Source organism: Protopterus annectens, chromosome 1.part2, assembly GCF_019279795.1.
Source record: "Protopterus annectens isolate FY-2018-M chromosome 1.part2, PAN1.0, whole genome shotgun sequence".
Taxonomy (NCBI): Eukaryota; Metazoa; Chordata; order Ceratodontiformes; family Protopteridae; genus Protopterus; species Protopterus annectens.
Genome location: NC_056727.1, coordinates 938,354,775 through 938,377,465, shown reverse-complemented (window position 1 = coordinate 938,377,465; position 22,691 = coordinate 938,354,775).

The window sequence follows — 22,691 nt, the reverse complement described above, 5'->3', positions numbered from 1 at the left end:
CAGAACACACAGCAGCAAAGGTATGTGATGGTGTCTTGTGCTGAGGCCAACATGGATTCCAAGAATAATGGAATGCCAAATCACACTACTGCCCAATGTCAGCCTTACCACAGGATATGTACCCAAAGAGCAGTGTACAGCAACAGTGGTCCATCACAACAAAGGTGTTGCCTGAATGGATACTGCAAACTACCACCCCAGGATCCTGACAAGCTTGTTCTGCACAGCTATGGAAAGGATCAGTATGTACCGCAGACAGAAGGCTATTGTGGACCTACTGATACTGGACCCTACACAGTGTGGCTGTCGTAACTTCAGATCCTGCCCCTAAACATGTTTGACCCATTTGAAGCAGTCATTAAGGTCATTGATGAGGGAAATGTGGTCAACACAGCGTAGCTGGACCGTGCACATGCTTCTAGACAATACCGTACGAGTTCTGTATGGATATGTTCACCAGCTTAAATATATACCCCTATGTCAGTAGAGGGGTTGCAAACCAGACCAAGGACAGAACTGACATGGTCAGACATGCCGCATCCATGTCAGACTACAAAGCAGATATGAGTGGCATCCCAACAAGGCCTGGTCTTGCCCCCCCGTTCCGTATATATGTCCCATAGGTATAGGCCAACATGGAAGGACTGTGACTGAACATGTATGCAGAGGAGTACAAACAGCCCACCATATCCGACCCCCAGCTGAATCAAGCAACCCACAAAAGGGCCACCTACAAACAGACAACTAGAGCCATAGCCATGTCAGCAAGCTAATTGCAGAACTGTGTATAGACAACCACCGTGGATATACAGTAAGTGCCCACAAATTACCACACAGGTGTTAAACCATGACATACCTAACATGAAATGTGAGACCTGGGTACAAAAGGTGATAGATATCCTGCATTGGACAAACATGTGGCAGTAGTGTTCACAGAAACATATACTATATACCCACCCAAACATGAAGGTTGGCAGATGTAGATAAGGGGACCTCACTGTGGCTCTGCAGTCATCCTCCATCAGCGTCACAAGTGACTACAATAGCCCCTGTGGGCAATACCGCAGCAGACACCTCCATCAACTGTAAAGTCCACAACAATACCCTACCAGGAGTAGCAAAGAGCGTGAACAGATGCCATGTGTTGCCTGAGTAAACAAACTGCACCCCCACACACCACCATACTGCCCAGCTACAGGCAAGCTGTGCCTGATGTATGAAGCCATGTCCAACCTGGAATGAATGAACATGTTGCACCTTGTACAATCTGACTGGCAGTGAGCTATGCACATGAGAGACCTGAACCCCAGCACTGACATACATAGGACAAGCTGTACAGAATGATCCATAACGCAGAAGGCACCCCCACTCTTCAGTAAACTCCTGGTACAGGTCAGCCAGAGAGTCACATATCGACACCCCTCAAGAGGAATCCTGATGAGTGGATGGGAGATGGTAGGCTAACCCTGGGTATCACTGTTATGTCAGAGGTAGACGGAGGCACAGTATACTAACCATGACATATGTCATGGCAGACTCCAGTTACAATGTGTGTCGAAGTACAAACACACCCTGTGACTAGCATCAGAAATGGCCTAGGGAACATTGCTAGTGTTTGCCAATGTCCACCCATGTTGTGGAATACACTAGCAATGTTGGACGAGCCTGGTGTAGGTAGTCCATATCTGAACATAATGCAACATGGTCATATGTGCACAACTGGCCCCTACACAGTCTGTTGTGCTCACTATGAAGATGTCAAGCAGTCATAGGACTAAAGCCCAGGATACTGTCCACCACAGTGAAAGTACTGAACCAGTACACTATACGGTACTACAGTGTTAGGTCATTATGAAAGTATGTTGAGAACTGTCTGCAAAGTATCCCATGCAATCCCTGCAGGCACAGTATAATCCCTGTTGTGGCAGACACAAAGCAGTTGGCCAGTTAGTACACAACATGACACCCAACACACAACCATAAACGTGAGATATTGTTGAAGTTCACACACACCCAAATATGTGGTGGACTTCAGAGTGCAACATATGGAAAGCTCACACTGGGCATGCTCGCACACTTTGATAAATGAGGCATATGTCAGACAACATGCCATGGAAAGGCTGAACTGGGCATGCTCACACACTTAGGCCATATCTCCGTTTAGCAGTTGGCCACACATATCTGGTATTTGTACGTGTCAGTCCAGGAACCAACCACAACACAGCAATCTGCCCAGTGCACACAGTAAATGACTACAGAGACATAAGTGATATAGTGGATCACCATCATATGCAAACATCTTCCACAGATACACAAGTTGGCCATAGGAACAGGGAATGCTATGGCAATAAAGACCTGCAAACAGTAGAACAGCACAACAAATATTGTGCATCAGACAATTGAACATATGGGTGTAGAGGTCAATACTAGGCTTGTTGCCCTAGGGAATGACAGCTCAGCCAGAGTGTGCTTGGCATCTGCATCCCCAGGACAGTAGGCTACTGTGCCACTGTAAAGTAAGTCACAGAAGGCAACATGTGAGGCTAGCGAGCTGTGCCTCTGTCAAGCAGGGGCACCGTGGAGGTCCCAGGGATTGAATGTGCTAAGCCACAGCCATGTTGTCGGTGTGTGCTGGGAGAGGGTTGCTGAGGATCTCTGACAGTAGGTGTCCGTCAATAACAGACTGAGGGGAGCCCTATCTGCATTCTCTGGATGATTCCACTGTCAACACTGTGTTGTAATGATTACGTGTGAATGAAGTGCCGTGCCGGAACTGTTCACAGATGTCCTCCCTCTGTGGGCTACAGCTCTACAATGTATTAGGTCACTCTGTCTGTTGTACGGCGCATATATGGCTGGTGTACAGCTGACAGGTGTCTTGTTGTGGAGCAGTCATGGGTATTTGTGGGATAGCATGATCAATGCAAACCGTACACATGCTCATAGAATGCAATTGTCAAGGATTATGCTGAGTGGCCAGTATAGTCCCCCAGCATGGGTCCTCTGAAGTCGTCCACCCCAGTCTTCACAAGTGTAGAGTCTGCTTGTGCTAAATACAGTTTGTGTGCAGTGACAACCTTGCCTGGGGGTGGAGATGGGATATGGATGTCCAGGGAAAGGTGGGTATGGTAAGATATCAACAATAGTGGTCTACCTCTGGTGTGGAACAGTGAGTACCCACGTTGCAGATGGACAAGTGCAATATGTATTCCCCCATGTGGCTGTGGTGTGTGGTTCTGCCATAGCACATGGACCCACAAATTGTAGTGGCTGTAGGGTAAAGTGGTAGAGGCCTGAGTAGTTCTCACACACACTATGCCTGTACCTGATGTTAACAACTGGAATGGTGTATGTGAACACCTGCATATCCCGGCACTGTTCCCAGGGAAGCTAAGTGTGTGTCCTGGATGTGGGTGTGGTGTTCTGGACTGGTTGTGTTGTGTGTTACAGGTCCTGTGGTCACAAAGCATGGTATAGAACATAACCTGCCAGTGCAATGTGCATATCTGACCCTGACGTAGGTGGCTGCAAATGCATATATATGCTATCCCCCACCTGACAGGTAGTACTACACGTACTACTCGAGTGTCATAACATAGTTAGATAGTGGTTTGAATCCTACAAGTGTCAAGTGTGTGTGTTTGGATGAGGGGGTTAGTGTGTATGCAATTATGTGTGAGAGAAATGTCCCTTTTGGCAACTGGGAGAAAACACTACAGGATGCACATTCCCCTTTTTAAACACAGATGATGTCAGCACCCTATAAGTACAGCAGGAGAAGGAAAGCCTACCAGTAATGCGAATAGCGCACTCTGCTAATGCGCCCGTCTCGAGTGTCAGAGCAAAGTTAGATAGGGGTTTGAATCCTGCAAATGCTCAGTGTGCGTGGAGGGAGCTAGTGTGTGTGCAAGCCTGTATGAAAGAAATATCCCTTTTGGCAACTAGGAGAACACACGACAGGATGCACATTCCCCTTTCTAAACACTGATGATGTCAGCACCCTATAAGTACAGCAGGAGAAAGGAAACCTCCCAGTAATTCGAATAGCGCACTCCGCTAATGTGTCTCTCCCTAGTGTCATAATATAGTTAGGTAGGAGTTTGTAACCAGTAAATGGCATGTGTGTGTGTTTGGATGTGGGAACTCTGTGTGTGTGCAATTCTGTATGAAAAACATGTGCTTTTTTGAAATCAGGGGATCACACTACATGATGCACATTACCCATTCCAAACAGTGATGATGACAGCACCCTATACATACAGCTGGAGAAGAGACATCTGCCTGTACTCAGAATAGCGCAACCTGCTACAGCATCACTCTCAAGTGCCATAACATATTTAGGTAGGGGTTTGAAACCTGCAAGTGGCAAGTGTGTGTGTTTGGATGAGAGGAAGTTTGTGTGTTTGCATTTCCGTATGAAAAACATGTTAGTTTTGGCAATCAGGAGATCACACTACCTGATGCACATTACCCTTTCAAAATACTGATGATGTCAGCACCCTATAAGTACAGCCGGAGAAAAGGAACTATCTAGTAATCCGAATAGTGCACTTCGCTAATGCGTCTCTCTCACGTGTCGTGACTTAGTTAGGTAGGAGAATGAATCCTGCAAATGGCAAGTGTGCGTGTGTGTGGGGGGGGGGTAGTAGGGTGTGTGTAAATGCAAGTGTGAGAGAACAGATCCTTTTGGCAAATACTACAATACACCAGATGCTGCATATTCCCCCAGTAAACACAGGGGATGTCACCACACTATCAGCACAGCCAAACAGGGCTAGATGGCTAGTAATGCCAATAGTGCGCTCTGCTACTGTGTCTATTACCATTGTAAGAGTACAGATAGGCATGTTTTGGTAACCCACAACTGCCATGTGTGGTTGTGTCACACATTATGACCTTGTGTGGGTCTTTGTACATAACAATGCATGCCATTGCCTAAACCAGCAATGGCATTGCACACATGATGTATGTGTGTGACACATACACATAAATACCTGTGACCTGCAGTAGTTACCATGTCTGACACATGCCTCGAGTGGATATATGGTATTTGCAATGTATACCAATATGACTGTGTCTTACTGTGCAGGAGCCGCACGCGGTATGTGTCTATACAGTGTGGGTGTATATGGTAAAATACCTGCAGCAGGGGATACACATCTGATCTGGGCCATATAGTGTACATGTAGTCGATGTACAGGTGCTGCATGTTCCCACCTGTTGTGGTAGTGGCAACATGTCATTCCACTGCAATTCAGTGACCACATGCTGTGAACCCTTCAACTAGTGTGTTGTAGCTACAGTAATGCTCATGCACAATGTTTGGCTGGATGCAGTCCAGCCATATAAAGACAGTTCTTGAGACTGTCATATTGCCAGTGTTGTTATGGAGGATAGGTGGTCTTCCTGTGTATGGGAGGGTTGTGTGTGCCAGGCTATGAACCAGATGGCAGTCCAACACACTGTTAGCTGCACATGATTAGGCCCTGATGCTTTGTGCTGTGCCAACAACCTGGAGGTGTGTGTATCTGTGGTGCCTTGGGATACCACCCCCCTGTCCATGTGTGTTACATGTGTAGGGAACAACAGGCATGGTATGGGGCATAACCTGTCAGTGATGGGTAACACCTGTGAGCCATGAATCAGGACTCTGGTACTGCACAGACATTGCAGTTCACCGTGCTGAAGACAGTGTCCGGTGCATGCATCTTGCGGTGTACACTGCTGTTGTTGTGAAGCAGTACTGTTAGTGTCCTAATCTGTGTGATACCCGTGGAGGTGGCTATGTAAACCGTGTTCTGCAGCATAAGGCAGTATGTGTGTATCAAGGAGCTTTGCCAATATACATCGGGCCATGGGTGTCACGTGCAAGATGACCCTTGCACATCATTGTGTTTTTCCTAGCATGTAAGCACACGTTGACAGCCAGCGGATACCCTATGAATGACATTGGAGACTGAGCATAATGTAGACATACAACACCCTTCCCACATATAGTGGTAGCATACCTGGTGAGGGTATGTTGGCAACCAAGATCAGGCTCATACTGGCCTGTGCCACATGCTGAGAGATCCATTCTATGTTCCCTATCATCTAGTCCAGGAAGGTATGTCTGAGGTCAGCCATACTGGCATGGTCAATGAGTGAGTCATATGTGTCCATGCCTCTGACTGACCTGTATGCATGTGTTCTGTGGTGGACCATAGTGCCCCTGAGGCATATCACTGTGACCTTCACCAGATACAGCCTGTTGAGCGGGACCCCAGTGCAGCACCCAAGACAGGTGTCTGACACGTCTGTAGCAGGTGTGTTGTGTAGCCCTACAGGCTGTGTGTGGCACACGGGATGTGTGTGCCATGTGTGGCATGTGCTCTGTTCCGACAGAACATATGCCTGTGTGCCAGCTGCGGAGGTGTGTGATGATCAGACAGGATGCTATTCTGAGTCCCCATGTATGCCCCAGTGTGTTCGGCATGCTGTCAGTGCATGTCAATGTCGACTTGTATTGTAGTCACTGTAATATTTTTTATTTATTTATTTATTTATCTTACATTTGTTGACCAGGATAGTCCGACTGGATGCATGTCCATTTTCAGCGGAGGCCCGGGGAGAAATGCTCCAAGGATAAGCAGATACAGCATTACATAATACCAGCATTACATATTACAAACAGATTATTTACAGAGATTACATAAGTAAGCAAGTTAAACATGTTCCACAAGTTAAAGTTAGTCCTGAGCACAAGTCAGGATTAAATTAAATTACACAATAAACTGGTTAACAGATTTTACACATTCGAGTTAGCCAGGCTTGATACATTGACATAGCCAGTTAAGTGACAAATGTTGTTTGAGTCTAGTGTTAAATTGACCTAAGGTGGAAAGTAAGGTTATATCAGCTGGAAGTGAGTTCCAGGATCTACTTACAGAGTTTGCAAAGAGAGAATCACCGGCTGTGTTATTAATTTTTGCTAGTCTGAATTAGTAGTTTGTTAGAGGATCAAAGCGGTCTAGGATTGTTATAGGGGGTGATAATATTTGAAGTGCAGGAGTATCGTCCAGATTATAGAGGATTTTATAGGCCATAATCACTGCACCTTGGCCTCTGCACCAGTTGTAAGCTAGCATTTGCTAATTGCATACAGCCAGTTGTGTACTGATTGCAGTTCTCACTGTGGTTTCAGGACACTGCTATAAAAGGGTATGTGAGATAGGCGTTGCCCTTTCAGATTGTAAGGGCGGGGACCATGCTGGTATGCTGTGAACACTGTTCTGTGAGTGTAAAGGTTAGTATCTCTCTCATGATTCAGGCTGTGTTGTAGATTCACATTTCTCCATTCCTCTCTCCTGTTCCCTGTAGTAAGTGTGTATGCACAATGACACCTACAACTATATATAGATATATATTTATATATATATATATATATATATATATATATATATATATATATATATATATATATATATGTACATATACATACATTTATATATGTACATTAACTGACATTATTACCTACAAGCTACCAACTAGCATGGCTGTTTCTGTTCACACACACTACTATTATGGGAATCCAGTAGTTTTGACAGTAATTCTACATGACATGCTTTGGGTACTACACATCCTATATTCCCTTTACATTCATCCCTACTATTACATGTTATATTTATTTTAGCACAATGTTCTTGTATAAGAGTCATGGCTTAGTGGTAGGTCATACAAACTATTGCTTCCAAGGTCCTGGGTTCGGGACTGACAGCAGGATTTTATTTTGCTTTTGAACTGAGTACAGGACCTGTCAATCAAAGTGACTAAGGCACTTTTAAGCAGTTGTAACCGGGTTAGGGCTGGTTTGCGCGGAGCTCACTCATGCGCACTGGTGGTTAGCTCTGCGCACACACGTGCACACCCGCTTACAACCGCTTAACAGTGCTTACTCTGGCGCACACCCGCACTATTTTCTTTGAAAGAAATGAAAATGGGGAGACATGAAAGTGGTGAAAAAGGGGTCACAAAGAGGGTAAGACAGTAGGGAAACAAGCTTGGGATTTGCAGGAGGGATGTAGGTAAGGCCCATAGATGTCCATTTCTTCATCAGCAACAGCTGTGCATATGTATGTAATTTGGTGTGACATTTGAAACCTTCCACCCCTGAGAGAGGTGTCAGGACAACAATAATACTTTTTGTACAGCCAATTGTAATTGATAGTTTCCATGTCCAGCAGACATGTGTGCGGAATGTGCAGCTATTTATGGGGCGTAATTTTTTTGTGGGTACAGAGTGCTTTTTTTTTGTTTTTTTTTCAGGTGAGAGTGGTATGTCAGGTGAAGGAAGTCGGTACAGCTGGGGAGGTAGGTTGGGTAGGTAAACAGACAAGAGAAACAAGACGCATACAGGGGCAGTGCATGACATGTGTGGGGGGGGTTACACAATTGACGGGGACGGAGGTTTGGATATCCAGAGCCCATGGCCCCACAGATGGCAACAGTGGAACTGATATCCCCACCCATAGGCAGTTGCCACTGTTCCTTCACTTCCCAGGACGGGGCTGTGCTGGGGGCTGTGTAGGCCGGGCAACAGGCATGCCCGTAAATTGTGCCACCCGTGCCTCAAGCTGGCATAGGGGCTCGAGAACAGAGTCCCAAATCTCCCTACACACCACAGTCCGGACACTATGGAGGGTGAGTGCTGGTTCTCCTCCGGTCACACTTGCAGAGGGAGGGCGAGCCCCATCCCTTGCAGCGCTTCCACCTGCAGGTGGCACAGGGCCACCGGAGGAGGGTCCAGACTGGGCACTAGTGCCGGGTGCACTCACCAGCTGAGGTGGGAGAGGTGGGTCCGCTGGAACCCGCCTTCCCTGTCATCCTTTGTTTTGCATTATGTCATGACAGTTTGGGTTAGTGACATATAATACCATTCACAATTAGTTGTAACAGCATGCATTAGTATTTCCATTAACCAAACACCCAGATATTCACGCCATTGAACAGCGAGCATAACACATGCATAATTTGAACAGCAATACACAGTCCAACAACATGCAGGGTTGATTGATGGCAACAGGCCATCAGGTTTGGATGCATGAACAGGGCAGATGCATCAACAGACATGCAAATATATATGACCCAACAGGACAAACGTCCAGGGGTGTTAATTGTGATTGCACATACCATTTTCACGTGGAATGGGTTATATGTGGTTATAGAGTGGGGTGAAGAAAATAATATTAACACCTTAAAATACCAATACATATGCTGTACATTTCTAATAGCTGCACATATATACACACTACTGTTCTAACTACAGTTTCCTATATGATAACTATTTCAACTTGGTGATAGGACTGTTACTGCAACATCAATATACATTTTATTGTTCTTCATACACATTCATATCTAGCTTTGTTCAGCTACATCATCCTGCTACATTTGCTTTATATAGCTATAGCCAAGTGTGGATGTTTGGTATATCAGACATACTATCTGCATATTGCAGACTGAGAGCAACATATCCAGATTTTGGGATACACATTCCAGATGCAGCAACACTTTGAACAGATTTCGCTGTTTGGTTTGGATTCTCACATGCATTTCATTCTGTACTGACTGCAGTATACTTTATTCAGGGGTTATTACTACTGTATTGCCGGATTCATGACACTTTCTCACACTCTCTCACTTGTTTTCATTTTACTATTCAGGATGGTACTTACTTCTAGGCTTTATTGACATGTTTTACCTGTAGTTATTACAATCCTTTCCAGCAGTCTCACTTCTGTCATGTTTCAGTATTTCAACAGGGATATATTTCACACATGTGATTTCATCATCTTCTGCAGCTATACTTTTCAGCCTGCTGCAGGTTGTGTACTATTTTCTTACAGGTGGGGCATTTTTATTTCAGAATTTATGTCAGACATTTTCATTTTTCTGTTTGGCTTACAGGCTGCAACACACTTTTGTAATCAAGCAATACTTGCAAACACTTTCACACTGTTACTTGCACATTTTATTCCTTAGTGACTACACTGCACTCTTTTGCTGACTGTCATACTTTTATATTTCTTTAAAGTTACTGGGAGTGGATTACTGACCTGCCTGGTGGTGCAACCGCACCAGCCTATCGCCATAGGCTCTGCTGTTCGCAGAACGGACACCTGCAGCTGTAATATAAATGAAGTAATATTGGAATACACATCTCCATAATATCAGCTAGTTTAATTTCTTACATACATAATTAAATGTAACTTACTCAGTAGTGGGGTGTTGAGCATTTGCCGGGCCTCCTGGAAGCAAAGGTTCAATTGGTCCTGCTTGCGTCTCTTCAGGTCCGCATGGTGGTGACGGACCTGCTCACCAGTCCTTGGAATCCCTGTGGCACTGGTGAGATCATGAGCCAACCGGTCCCACGCCTCAGCCCTGTATGCTCCCCAGAGGACCTAGCCCTGCATGAGTTGGGCCTCATGATTGTGGACTAGGAGCCAGACCATGTACCTGGACTCCTCAACACCCCACCTCTGTGCTCGAAAGCAACTACCCTCTCCTACTCCTGTCATTCTGGCTGCAGTTCAGTTCTACAATCATTTATGCTGTGTATTCCTGCCTATGGGGCTTATATAGTCCGTTTTTCCCGCACATATCTGTGATTGGCCATTTTGGAATTGTATCAACTTCAGTAAACCTGCATTGTCATGCTCCAGTTTGTATTCATTCCTATATATTAGCTATTATTGTATTTATAGGTACTGCTGTCATGGCTTAGTGGTTCAGTACCTTGACTATGGTGTATAGTATCCTGGGTTCGAACCTGGCCACTACTTTTTATTTTTTATGACTGTCTAGACAAGCTGAGGGGTGTGTCTGTGTTAAGGCAGTTTTGATACGGCTTGCTCAACGTTGCCCGTCGGTTAGCTTGTTTGCGCGGTGCGCAGCTCCGTGCAAACGGGGTACGCTGGTTTAAGCCTCATTTGGCTAAAAGCACGCATATTACGCTTAGCTCAGTTAGGGGCACATAGATTTAGCATGTTAAACCACTACTCAGCTACGGGCACTCATTTTGCACCAGTTAAACCACTGCTCACCTACGGGCAGATGCACTCACCCTGTTAAACTGTAGCTCAGCTATGGGCACATCTGGCATTTTTTTATTGTTCTGTTACCTCACATTTGTTCAATATAAATGGGCTATTTCATTACATTTTACATAAAATGTGATTTTATGTGTACATATTTGTGAGGGACTTGTTTCGTGCTTATTTTGCTATAAATAAAAATTGGTGTTGTGGGGGCTCGAACCATTAATGCCTGCGCTTCAGCCAACATCTCTACCTCTACGCTATTGCTTCTTGGCTTACTTTGCATATTTAGTTCTTATATGCTTTCCCACTGACTGCTAACTGTAGCTGCGCTACGGGCACGCCCGTGCAAACGAGCGCACTCACGGTTAAACATCTTTACAATTTAAAAAAAAATTACGTGATGTTCATTTGTACATTTTATGTTCGTAGTCTGTGGGGACATGTGTTGTGTTGTGTTTATTCACATTTCCATGGACTCTGGCATGGGTGTTTACTTTGGGCACTTTTACTATTCTGGGGGTGTGTCCGCTTACAGGGCTCGGCCTATGGACACACCCCCTACTGTCTTACATGGACCGTGTTAGCCTTAGGTGTGATTCAGCATGCTCTCATGAATATGCAGAGCATGCTGACATCACTCCGTTTAACTGCAGCCTCCGTGTATGAGTTATAACTCTTACACGGAGGCTTCGTGAATCCTGCCCATAGTGTTTTCAGTGATGTTCTAATAGATATTGTTAAACACTACTGGAATTTTTTGTTTAGATCAATGTTCCTAAAAAAATTTTTGTCTAGGTCTTTAGGCATTTCATTTCGTAGAGGTAGGAATTTAAAAGATATCTTGGTACACAATAAATTTAAATATCCCACTGAGACACTGCAGTATAGGACCATCCAGAGACTAGGAACTTTACCCTGTGGTCATTGTAATGTTTGTCATTATATTGTTCCAACTTTTAAGTATATAAATGGCCATGTATTTGAGGCTAAAAATACATATAGCTGTAACACTGAAGGTATTATTTATGTGTTGAAATGTCCTTGTAACCTTTTATATATAGGAGAAAGTAAAAGGAAGTTTAAAACTAGACTGCAGGAGCATGTCAGAAATATAAATAATAAAGAGGAAAGCCCTTTTGCCAAACATTTTATGCTGGTTCACAATTCTAATCCAAATGGGCTACAAGCCACTATCTTAGAACATATTATGAAGTGTATATTTTCTGATGATTTGTATAAAAAGAAGTTGTTATATAAAGAAAGTATTTTCATTTTGATATATGACACTTTATTTCCTCAGGGTCTGAATGTGGAATGTAACTGGAGGCTTCTTATCTGATGAGAAAGCAGTATTAAGTATTTTTTAATGTTTATTGATTAATTGGTTTAGGCTAATTGTTTAATTGTTAGATGTATTAGGGTATATAAACTATGTAAGTTATGTGATGTTTTATACTCCTTGATGGTGGTTGCTGAAGCTCTAGAGGTACAATAAACTGATGTTTTAAGTGGATTCTTCGTCTGCGGTCTTCAGTTTTATTTTTCCTTTTGGTTCATGCAGAGCAAGATCTCAGTACAGCAGGCTGTGGGGATTTGTTTTTTCCTGCTATTGTGTGATCTTGGAGTTTATACACACGCACACTCACATGCACACACACACACACACACACACACACACGCACACACACACACGAATATATATATATATATATATATATATATATATATATATATATATATATGTATGTATAGGTATATAGTTAACATGGAGTGTCAGGGTGCAGAATGGCTGGTCTTATAAGCACAGAAATTGTTTATGCCAACATTCCACTGAAAACAGGACTTCACATTATAGCCAATTAACAGGTGTAAATAGCTAGCAAGCTACCTGACTACTCCAGATTTAAGGAAAACTCTCACCCTAGATAGGGATTGAACCCAGAGCCTCCTGCATTCTGTACTGTTGCATTGCCACCTTTCCTAGTGCGTTATTAATGTAATACTAAATTCATGGTTTATACTACATTAACTGACTAATTAACTAAAATGGCTTTTTATCTATAATAATGGCTTCACAAGCAATGCTTTAAATGTTGATGGATGCAAACATTATACAATATAAAGGTCATTAATTTGTCAATATGCTAAGAATATAAGTCTTTTTTAACAGAAAGCTTGTTTCAGGAGATAATAACCGCAGTCATATACTCCTTTCAGGGAACTTGTAAAAAGAAATATATTAAAATTTAATACTAGGTTGCAGCAAATAAGTATAAGGGGAATTTCAATAAAGCTTACACAAAAGTTTTACCTGTGTGTGCATCGTGTGCAGACGAACAATTTTAAATTCAATAAACTCCATGTAGAGGTGCCCTATCACGTGCATGCGCACACAAGTATGGAACCTTTCGTGCAATGCAAATTTTGGCTTAAGTAGCTAAATTTTATGCAAATTAACCATGTGAAGTGATCTAACAACCCATAATGCATCTGTGTAAACTCCATATATATGTTAGTAGTGTATGTGGAAGTTTTCCACATACAGGAGTCTACACTGAAAGAAGGGTTGTACAAGTCTACAAATATGGACATAATTCCCTTGAAAAGGTAAGATCCCACACATAAATGTTTAAATCATACACTGTGGATGTCTGAAAACAGAAGGAATTATGTCAAATTAATAATTTTTTTTTAAATTCCTGCTTGTATGCACTATGTGCCGCATTGAGCAAACATGATTCACATAAAAATAAAAATAAAAATGTAAAAGCACAGTATAATGTACTCCAGACAAAAGTACTGTAAGATCTTGTGTCGGGTTTGCACAATCACGCTTTTGTGCTGTTTGCCAGCTTACACAGCTATAAGCCATGAAGTTTCTAGGCTGTTAGCATGAATATTATGCAAATGAGGTATAAGTGCCGTGGATGTATTGAATTGTTAAAGAGAGCAACCGTGTATGGATATTCACTCGTGTAGGCTCCTACACAGTGTTTCTATTCCCAGTGGATGTGGATGTCATCAGGGGGTGTACCATGTCACATTTAGGAGTTTTCTTGAGCTTAGTGCGGATGTTTGCACAGCACACCACTTGCTGCAACAGACCACCCACGTCCCAGTCATGAGCTAGATAGCCATAAATGGAAAGCGGATGTATTCAATTAACAATATGCAGTCTGTATGCTGTACTACTAAAGTAGGGCCTTTAAATCATGTCAATTATGTCCCAAGCAGGTGAAATGCATCATAATTAACCAATCTGACATGGTGGACCTACAGCAGAACTGTATAAAGTATACATACACCTTACATTCTGATTTTCCCTCAGTACTCTGAACCATTAGAGTAGAGACTTGGAAATTTTAAGTGAGATAATGCTAGGGGATGCTGTGGCTATTCTACAGCTGTATGTGCTGGATGCTGAAATCAATACTGCTGGTGCTGCTGACAATGGGCCTAGGAAGATAAGAGTGTTCAGGGCAAAGGTAACTTCCCAGGAGCTACATGAGCTGGAGATTGTAGAGCACTCCAGGGTGGACAAGGACATGCTAAAATAACTTATTGAGCTTAGCTGCCATCAACTCACAGCCAGAGCTAACAGAGGGGATCCTATCCCAGTTGAAAATGAGGTATGTATAGTCCTTAGGATACTAGCTACAGATACTTTCCAAAGACCAACTGGGGACATGATGGGGGTGTTACAGGCATCTGCATCCTGGATACTCCACCAATTCTTGGATGTTATGCTCCTACATGCCAGTTTGCACATATCTTTTCTCCTTTCCCCTGAGGTGAGGGCCAGCAATATGCAACAGTTCTACCATGTAGCACAGTACCCTGAAGTACCAGCTGCCATAGATAGCACTCATGTACACATCAAAGCATCACCTGGTGAGCAGGGTAGAATCTACATTAACCACAAGGGATACCACTCCATCAACTGCCAAGTTGTGTGCAATGCTCAGGGGATTATCATGAATGTATGTGCTGGCTACCCTGGTAGTTATCATGACTCCCATATTTGGCACACATTACAGCTGTACCAGATGTTTGCTGGAGGTACATCCCACAGGGCCATTTACTGGGGAATTCTGGCTATGCCTTGGAAACATGTATGATGACACCCATCAGAAATATACATACACCCATGGAAGAATGTCAGAATGATATACAAGCAAAAACTAGGAACATCATAGAGCATGTATTTTGGCTTCTGAAGTCATGGTTTCGGTGCCTAGATACAGCTGGTGGAGCCCTGCAGTATACTCCACATACATGTGCATAAATATTCACAGCATATGCTATGCTACACAGTCTGATCCTGGTGAAATAGCTGCAGCAGGCTCAGCAAAGGGAAGGGAAACACAGCCCCTTACCAGTGCCTATGTCACTACAGCCACAGTCACAGGAGGACTCAGAGGAGGAACCCCCTTCTGATGTCCCTGTAGGCAGACGTAGGTGTGCTCTCTATGTCCTGGCTTTGGCTAAGAGAAAATACATAGCACATTTACTAATAGCCTAGGGACCATGACACTAACACCTTACTCCTGCTCACATACATATATTAAAGCTGATGCCAGCCTACTCGTACATTCTGTACCTATCCATGTATTGGCTGTGTACTGCTTGCATCAAGCAGAGTCAGCCCTGCACTACAGTTTTGTCAACTGCTGCATTTGCAAGGTAAGTCTGTAACCTACACAGTATTCCAGTGGATTATTATGATATGCCATTGTAGCTATGGACTTGGTACGTTATGCAAGTAATTTTAGTGGGCTACTTGGACAGATATTACATACATATGGGACTACTGCTTGCCAGCCCAGAGGACATCAAAGGCAGATGGAAGGAGTATTTCCCACAGCTTCTGAATGAATAAAATCCCACAGAAGCAGTACTGCCCCAGGAACAGTCTACGATGAGAGAAGAAGAGGAGCCCACCCTAGAAGAAGTAAGAACAGCTCTAAGGAAGATGAAGTCAGGGAAAGCACCAGGCTCAGATGAAGTCACAGCCGATATGATAAAGATGTTGGGTGAGATAGGGGAGAAATGGATCCTGAGGGTACTAATAGCAGTGTGGAGAGAAAGGCATATCCCAGATGACTGAAGAATAAGCATACTCATGCCAGTGTACAAGAACAAAGGGGACATTCACAACTGTGGGCAGTAGAGAGGCATCAAACTCCTATCACATTGCATGAATGTTCTGGAAAGGGTGATTGATAAATAGATACGCAGAGTAGTAGAATGTAAGATGGGAGATGAGCAGTTTGGATTCAGATCAGGATGCAGCACAACTGAACCGATGTTTACATTGAGACAGATACTTGAGAAGAAGCTAGAGATGAGGAGAGAGTCCAACTGGGCATTCCTAGACTTGGAGAAAGCATACAACAAGGTCCAAAGAAAGCTGATTTGGGCAGTACTGTGGTGGTTTGAAGTCCCAGAAACATTGGTAGAATTAATGCAGGCTATGTACAAGGACCCAATGACTCAAATACGAACAGTATTCGGCCTCACAGAGGGATACCGAATAGGTGTGGGCGTACATCAGGGTTCCACTCTGAGCCCACTGCTGTTCATACAGGTGACGGACTACATTAGCAAACAGGCTGCAGGGAGTGAATCAACAAACCTGCTGTGTGCAGACGATGTGGCAGTACAGGCAGACTCTGAGCTAGAACTTCAACAAAGGATAGGAGAATGGAATGCAAATCTGAAGGCACATGGGATGAAACCAAGCACAGCTAAGACATTGGTAATGGCAGCAAACTGGGTAAATCAAAAGAAGCTGAGAATAGAGATAGAAGGGAAGATAGTGGAACAGGTAAACAGCTTCAAGTATCTGGGAGGAGTAGTTAAGGAGAAGGTTAGTCTGAATGAAGAGGTCAAAGCTAGAATCAGAGGGTCTGCAGCCAACTGCCATAGATTATCAGGTATAGTCTATGACAGAAGAATGCCAAAGAAGCTGAAAAGTAAGGTGCACAAGACAGTGGTGCAACCAGTACTACTGTATGGTACAGAAACATGGGCAGTAAAAGCAGAACAGTTGAAGAAGCTAGAGGTGATGGAAATGAAGTGCCTGAGAAAGGTGACAGGATGCACACTGTGGGACAGATGAAGAAATGAGGACATAAGAGCAGAAGCCATAGTAGCTCCAATTATAGAAAAGGTCAAAGGGAACAGATTATGGTTGTTTGGGCACATGTGTAGAGAAGCAGAAGACAATCTGGTGAGGAAGATTTGGGACAGACGGGAAGAATGTAAGAGGAAGTGAGGATGTCCAGCAAAGTGGTGGATGGATTGTGTGAAAGAAGATCTGTGACAGTCAGGCATGAGTGTTGAAGAAGGCAGAAGTGTGGCACTAAATCGAGAGAGTTGGCAACAGTTAACACGATACCCTGACCCCATGCAGAAAAATGGGAAAAAGGGGGCTAATGAGGATGATGATGATGATGATGAGACTGCTGACAAGCACTCCACTATCATGTCTCCATTTGTAATCAGTAGGCCTCATGCATGGAATATTTATACAGTTCTACTGCAACAGATTACTGGTACACCATTCAAGGAAGATGTTAGAAAGTAGGTTAAATGATAGTCAGACAAGTGTGTATCCTCACATAACATGGGGTTTGTTCCCCCTCCCCTGAAATCAGCAGTGTCCGCTTGTAACTGCCACAATAATAACTCATTTATGCTACATGAGCATTTCACACAGTTTGTATGCCACTGAGTCACAGGATAGTAATATAGAATTTGATCTTACATTGTATGCATTTTGTAACTGAGGAATAGCAATGTACATATTTATGAAGGTGATATGTATATATCTTTCTCTCTCTCTCTCTCTCTCTTTAATATACATCTCTGTCTCTCCCTACATATATATATATATATATATATATATATATATATATATATATATATATATATATATATATAGATGGATCTACTGTACTTCATTGAAAACAGTAGACCCACACTTACGCGAAAGTGCACGTCACCGAAAGTGCACTTTCAGGAAGATCAGTATAGCAAACCGATCAGGAACACCAAAGCAATATGTGCCCCCCACACCTCCCCTACTTAAATATACCAACTCTGAGATTGCACTACAGTGGGGAAACAGGTAAATTCCCTTTCCCCACTGGAGTGTACTTCGGTGCCTCAGTGTTTCTTAACGGTTCGTTGAACCATTCTTTGTGGAAGTGCACTTTTAGTTAAGTGCACTTTCGTGTAAGTGCGGGTTTACTTCTCTTTTTAGAAGTAATGTACTTTCGATGAAGAGAAGTAGACCCATATACAAATATATATATATATATATATATATATATATATACACACATATGAATATACATGTCTGTCTCTCCCTATATATTTATATACACATAAACATATTTTATATATATGTATATATATATATATATATATATATATATATATATATATATATATATATATCCACACACAAATGGCCCAGCAAAGAAAGTATATCCACAAAAATCCAGTAACAATAAGCAGCATAAAATATCCAGTTAGAGTAGATGAAATTCCAATAAAATTGCTCAAAGCGTAGATAAAATACTCAGTTTAATAACATAAAACAAACACGTAAGCGCTTTCACGGATATTATCCGCTTCTTCAGACGTATCAACTGACAAACAGAACTCTTCTCATATAAATAAAGAATTCAAATACATTAATTAATTAATTAATTAATTAATTAATTAATTAATTAATTAAGGCTCATTCTTTAGCAAATTTAAAGTGCTAGTGCTCTATCTAAACAGTTCATAAAAAGACATCATCGTCTGCTGCTAAATTGATATACTGGAAACATTACATTCTTGTTAGAGCAAATACTTAAAACTAATCGTAAAATACAAACATATAATGTGTTTCTGGTACGTAGAAATATCTAACAGCGATTACAGGGCTATGAACCATTGTATATAAACATATACTACCCTGAATTAATGAATAGAATACGAATATAATGATATATATAATAAATACAATAAATAAATATTTGAAATAAATATCTAAAATAATGTTTAAAATGGCTATATAGAGTATAGAGATTTTAGAATTACCTTAACGATCTAGCTCTCAAAATTGGTTTGAGTGAAATTGCATCATTCAGGCCATAGCCTCGATGGGCACCAAGCCTGAAGATCCATTCTATTTCAGCATATTCAGTGTCGTTGACAATATTACCTAACCTTAAATTTACGTACTGTACATGCAAAATTTGAAACATAAACACATGAGATTCACCCTCACCCATAACATGTTTTGCAAGGGCATTGTACTCTTCTTTCCTTGCTATGCTATAGTAATGGTCCCTCACACGTTCACGAAGGGTACGGTTGGTCTTGCCAACGTAAAAACGATAGCAAATTTTGCAATATGCAACATATACCAAATTTTTTGTTGTACATGAACCATTGACCTTCAGTTCCCAGAGACGTCCTGTTTCCGGATGTCTATAGAATCTGGATTCGTCTATATATAGACATTGTTTGCATCCATTACACTTTTTGGTACCAGAAAACCTGGGAGCAAAGCCAATATGGGGTTGAATATTAACTACATTCCGATAACAGAGCTGTTGTTTTAAATTCCTGTTATTTTTAAAAATAAATTTTGGTTGTTCACCCAATAATTCTTTGGTCCTTTCATCAACCAATAAAATGCTCCAACAATTATTAATAGCCTCCTTGACCCTATTGAAATTATTCCCGTATGGTAGAACCAAACCTAGACTGTGATTATTGTTGTTACTAGTCAACAGTCCATTCTCAGAGATCCTATTATGGGAGAAATATGGTTTTGCTGTTGTATTCCTATTAGATAGGATTTGTTTATATATACACTCAATCTCTTGGTCTAAATAACCCCTACCAATAAGGTCAGTTTTAAGTCTCTGTAATTCTAGAGTCAAAGTATTATCTTCACAGCATAGCCGTGCCATTCTCTAACTGTAACTGGATATTTTATGCTGCTTATTGCTACTGGATTTTTGTGGATATATATATATATATATATATATATATATATATATATATATATATATATATATATGTGTGTATATATAAATGTGTGGGTGTGTATATATGTGTATATATATATATATATATATATATATATATATATATATATATACACAGTGTATACATGTGTGTGTGTGTGTGTGTGTGTGTGTGTGTGTGTGTGTGTGTGTGTGTGTGTGTGTGTGTGGGTGTATGTGTGTCTTACCCTACATACCCAAATCATAGAGAGTAAAGCTGCACTAAGCCATTTATGATGTAGGACAAAGGACCAAAAGTAAGGCCTCAGCTTTAGATAATGCACTTACAAAATGTGGAAGTGCATAGAATAGCATGTGTTGCATTTGGAGGACTATTGGGATGTCTGAAGTTCAGATTTCTTACAGTATTCTCTCACTTAATGTGTAAATGATGCCACCTTTGACAGCAAACCTCTGCTTATTGTAAAACACACCTAAATATGAGTCAAACCTGTGGACTTGTTGCAAACATCTGGGCAGTGGAAAGTTATAGTGCCCTACTATTTAAGACCACATCTCTCCCTAAGACTGCATTTGAAAACCTTGAAAATATATGGCACAGTATAATAATATGCACATATATTGCAAAGCCATATGTTTGTCTCTACTCCGGCAGCAACACCCACATTCACTACAGTTCCTCGTGTTTTCTGGATTTCATCACACATGCATCAACAACTAAACAAGTTGTGTAGTGTATAATGTGTGCTCACTCATGGAGAGAATACATTTATTGTGACCACAGGCTTGCCCATCCAAATGCAAACAGACACATATGCCCAAAACGGGTACTGTTGTCACATTCCTACACTATTAAACCAGTTATCTGACTGCTAGGCTACTGGCTGAAGTTGACAGCAAGAAGCAATGTGACTCTGCAGGCCTCCCAAACTGTTCGTCACAGGGCTTGATTAGGTCCTATAGGATTAGACTACCTACAGTCATTTATAAAGCAGATTTGAGCCATGAGTGCTATGCAATGTAGCCTGTAAAACTAGATAGGTAGGGGTTCTCATCTCGTTCCAGCCCACTTGTTGTGTGTGTATCTCCCTACAGAACAAGTGTAAATTCCACACTGACTTCTAAACTGGCATGGTTTTGCACTGTTTTGGGCCTTGCAATTGATGCAGGCCTCCAAACGTTTGTCCTGCACAGGCCTGCTGATGTCATCTACTATAAGATTACCTAAGTCATATTAATATTGAACGTGAGTTGTGGTGTGTGTGTGTGTGTGTGTGTTTGTGTGTGTGTGTGTGTGTGTGTGTGTGTGTGTGTGTGTGTGTGTGTGTGTGTGTTTGTAGTCTCTAAAACTAGATAGATATTGGTTCTAATCTCATTCCAGCCCACTTCCTGTGTGTATGTGCATCTCCCTACAAAACAAGTGTGAATTCCAAAGTGTCATAGTTTTGCACTGTTTGGGGCGGTGCTGCTCTCCAAACTCTTGTCCTGCACAAGGCCTGCTGATGTCATCTACTATAAGATTACCTGAAGTCATGTTACTTGAGCTATGTCGTGTATGATAAATACTGTGTTTTGTAAAGTTAGATAGTTAGGGCTTCTATTCTCACTGCTGTCAGCTTGGTGTGTGTGGGTACTGTTCAGTGTTCTGTAAATGTAAATAGGAAGTGATACTATTCTCACAGCAGCCAACTAGCTGTGGATGTTAGAGCATTTTACATCAGCCTATGGGACACTGTCCTCTTCTCTTCAACAGACACCACTAATGTCCTTAGCAATAGGTTATTGCTTGAGTATACGCCAAAACAGGCCATGGTTATGCAGTGGCCTGACAGATGTGTACATTTAAGGTGTTATTAAATTTATGGTGTCATTCTAAGGTAAAACAGTACCTGACAGTATAGGGTAATGTGGTGAATTGAGTACGCTGCTTTGCCAGGCATTTGGCACTTGCCTGAACCATAATCATGTTACTATGGTGAGGTCGCAAGAACAGACTTACAAATGTGACAATGTACATCTCCAGCAAAGTAAGGGTCATGCTGCTAAACCCTTGTGGTTATAATGTAGAACATGTGGATGTCTGTGCATGCACAGAAAATTTGTTCAGGTTTGCAGTTAGTACTTTGGCCCTACAAGGCAACAATACATTTCAAACAACAAGACAGCAAATAGAAGTTGTGTGAACTCATGTGGGACTACAGTTACATGTTCCAGTAACCTACATGTACAGTATGACATAGATAGGATGTGCTGGAGGGACAGGAACATCTCTTGAAGGTGGATACTCCCCTGCAGTAGACCTTACATCCATATCAAGCAGAGCACCTCCATTATATAACTCATTAGTTATATAAAATTATAGATTTTGTTACATATGTCTATATTAAAACTTTCATAACCTAGTAAAGCATCTATTATAGACTCATGCTATTGACTCACATTGTACTCAGACACTTAGATAGCCAGTAAGAAGTTTATGAAAATGGTTTTATTGTATAACTTGTATATTCTTAGCTTGTTAAGTATTAGATAGTGGAGCTTTTCTCCTCGGGCCTCCACTGAAAATGGACATGTATCCAGT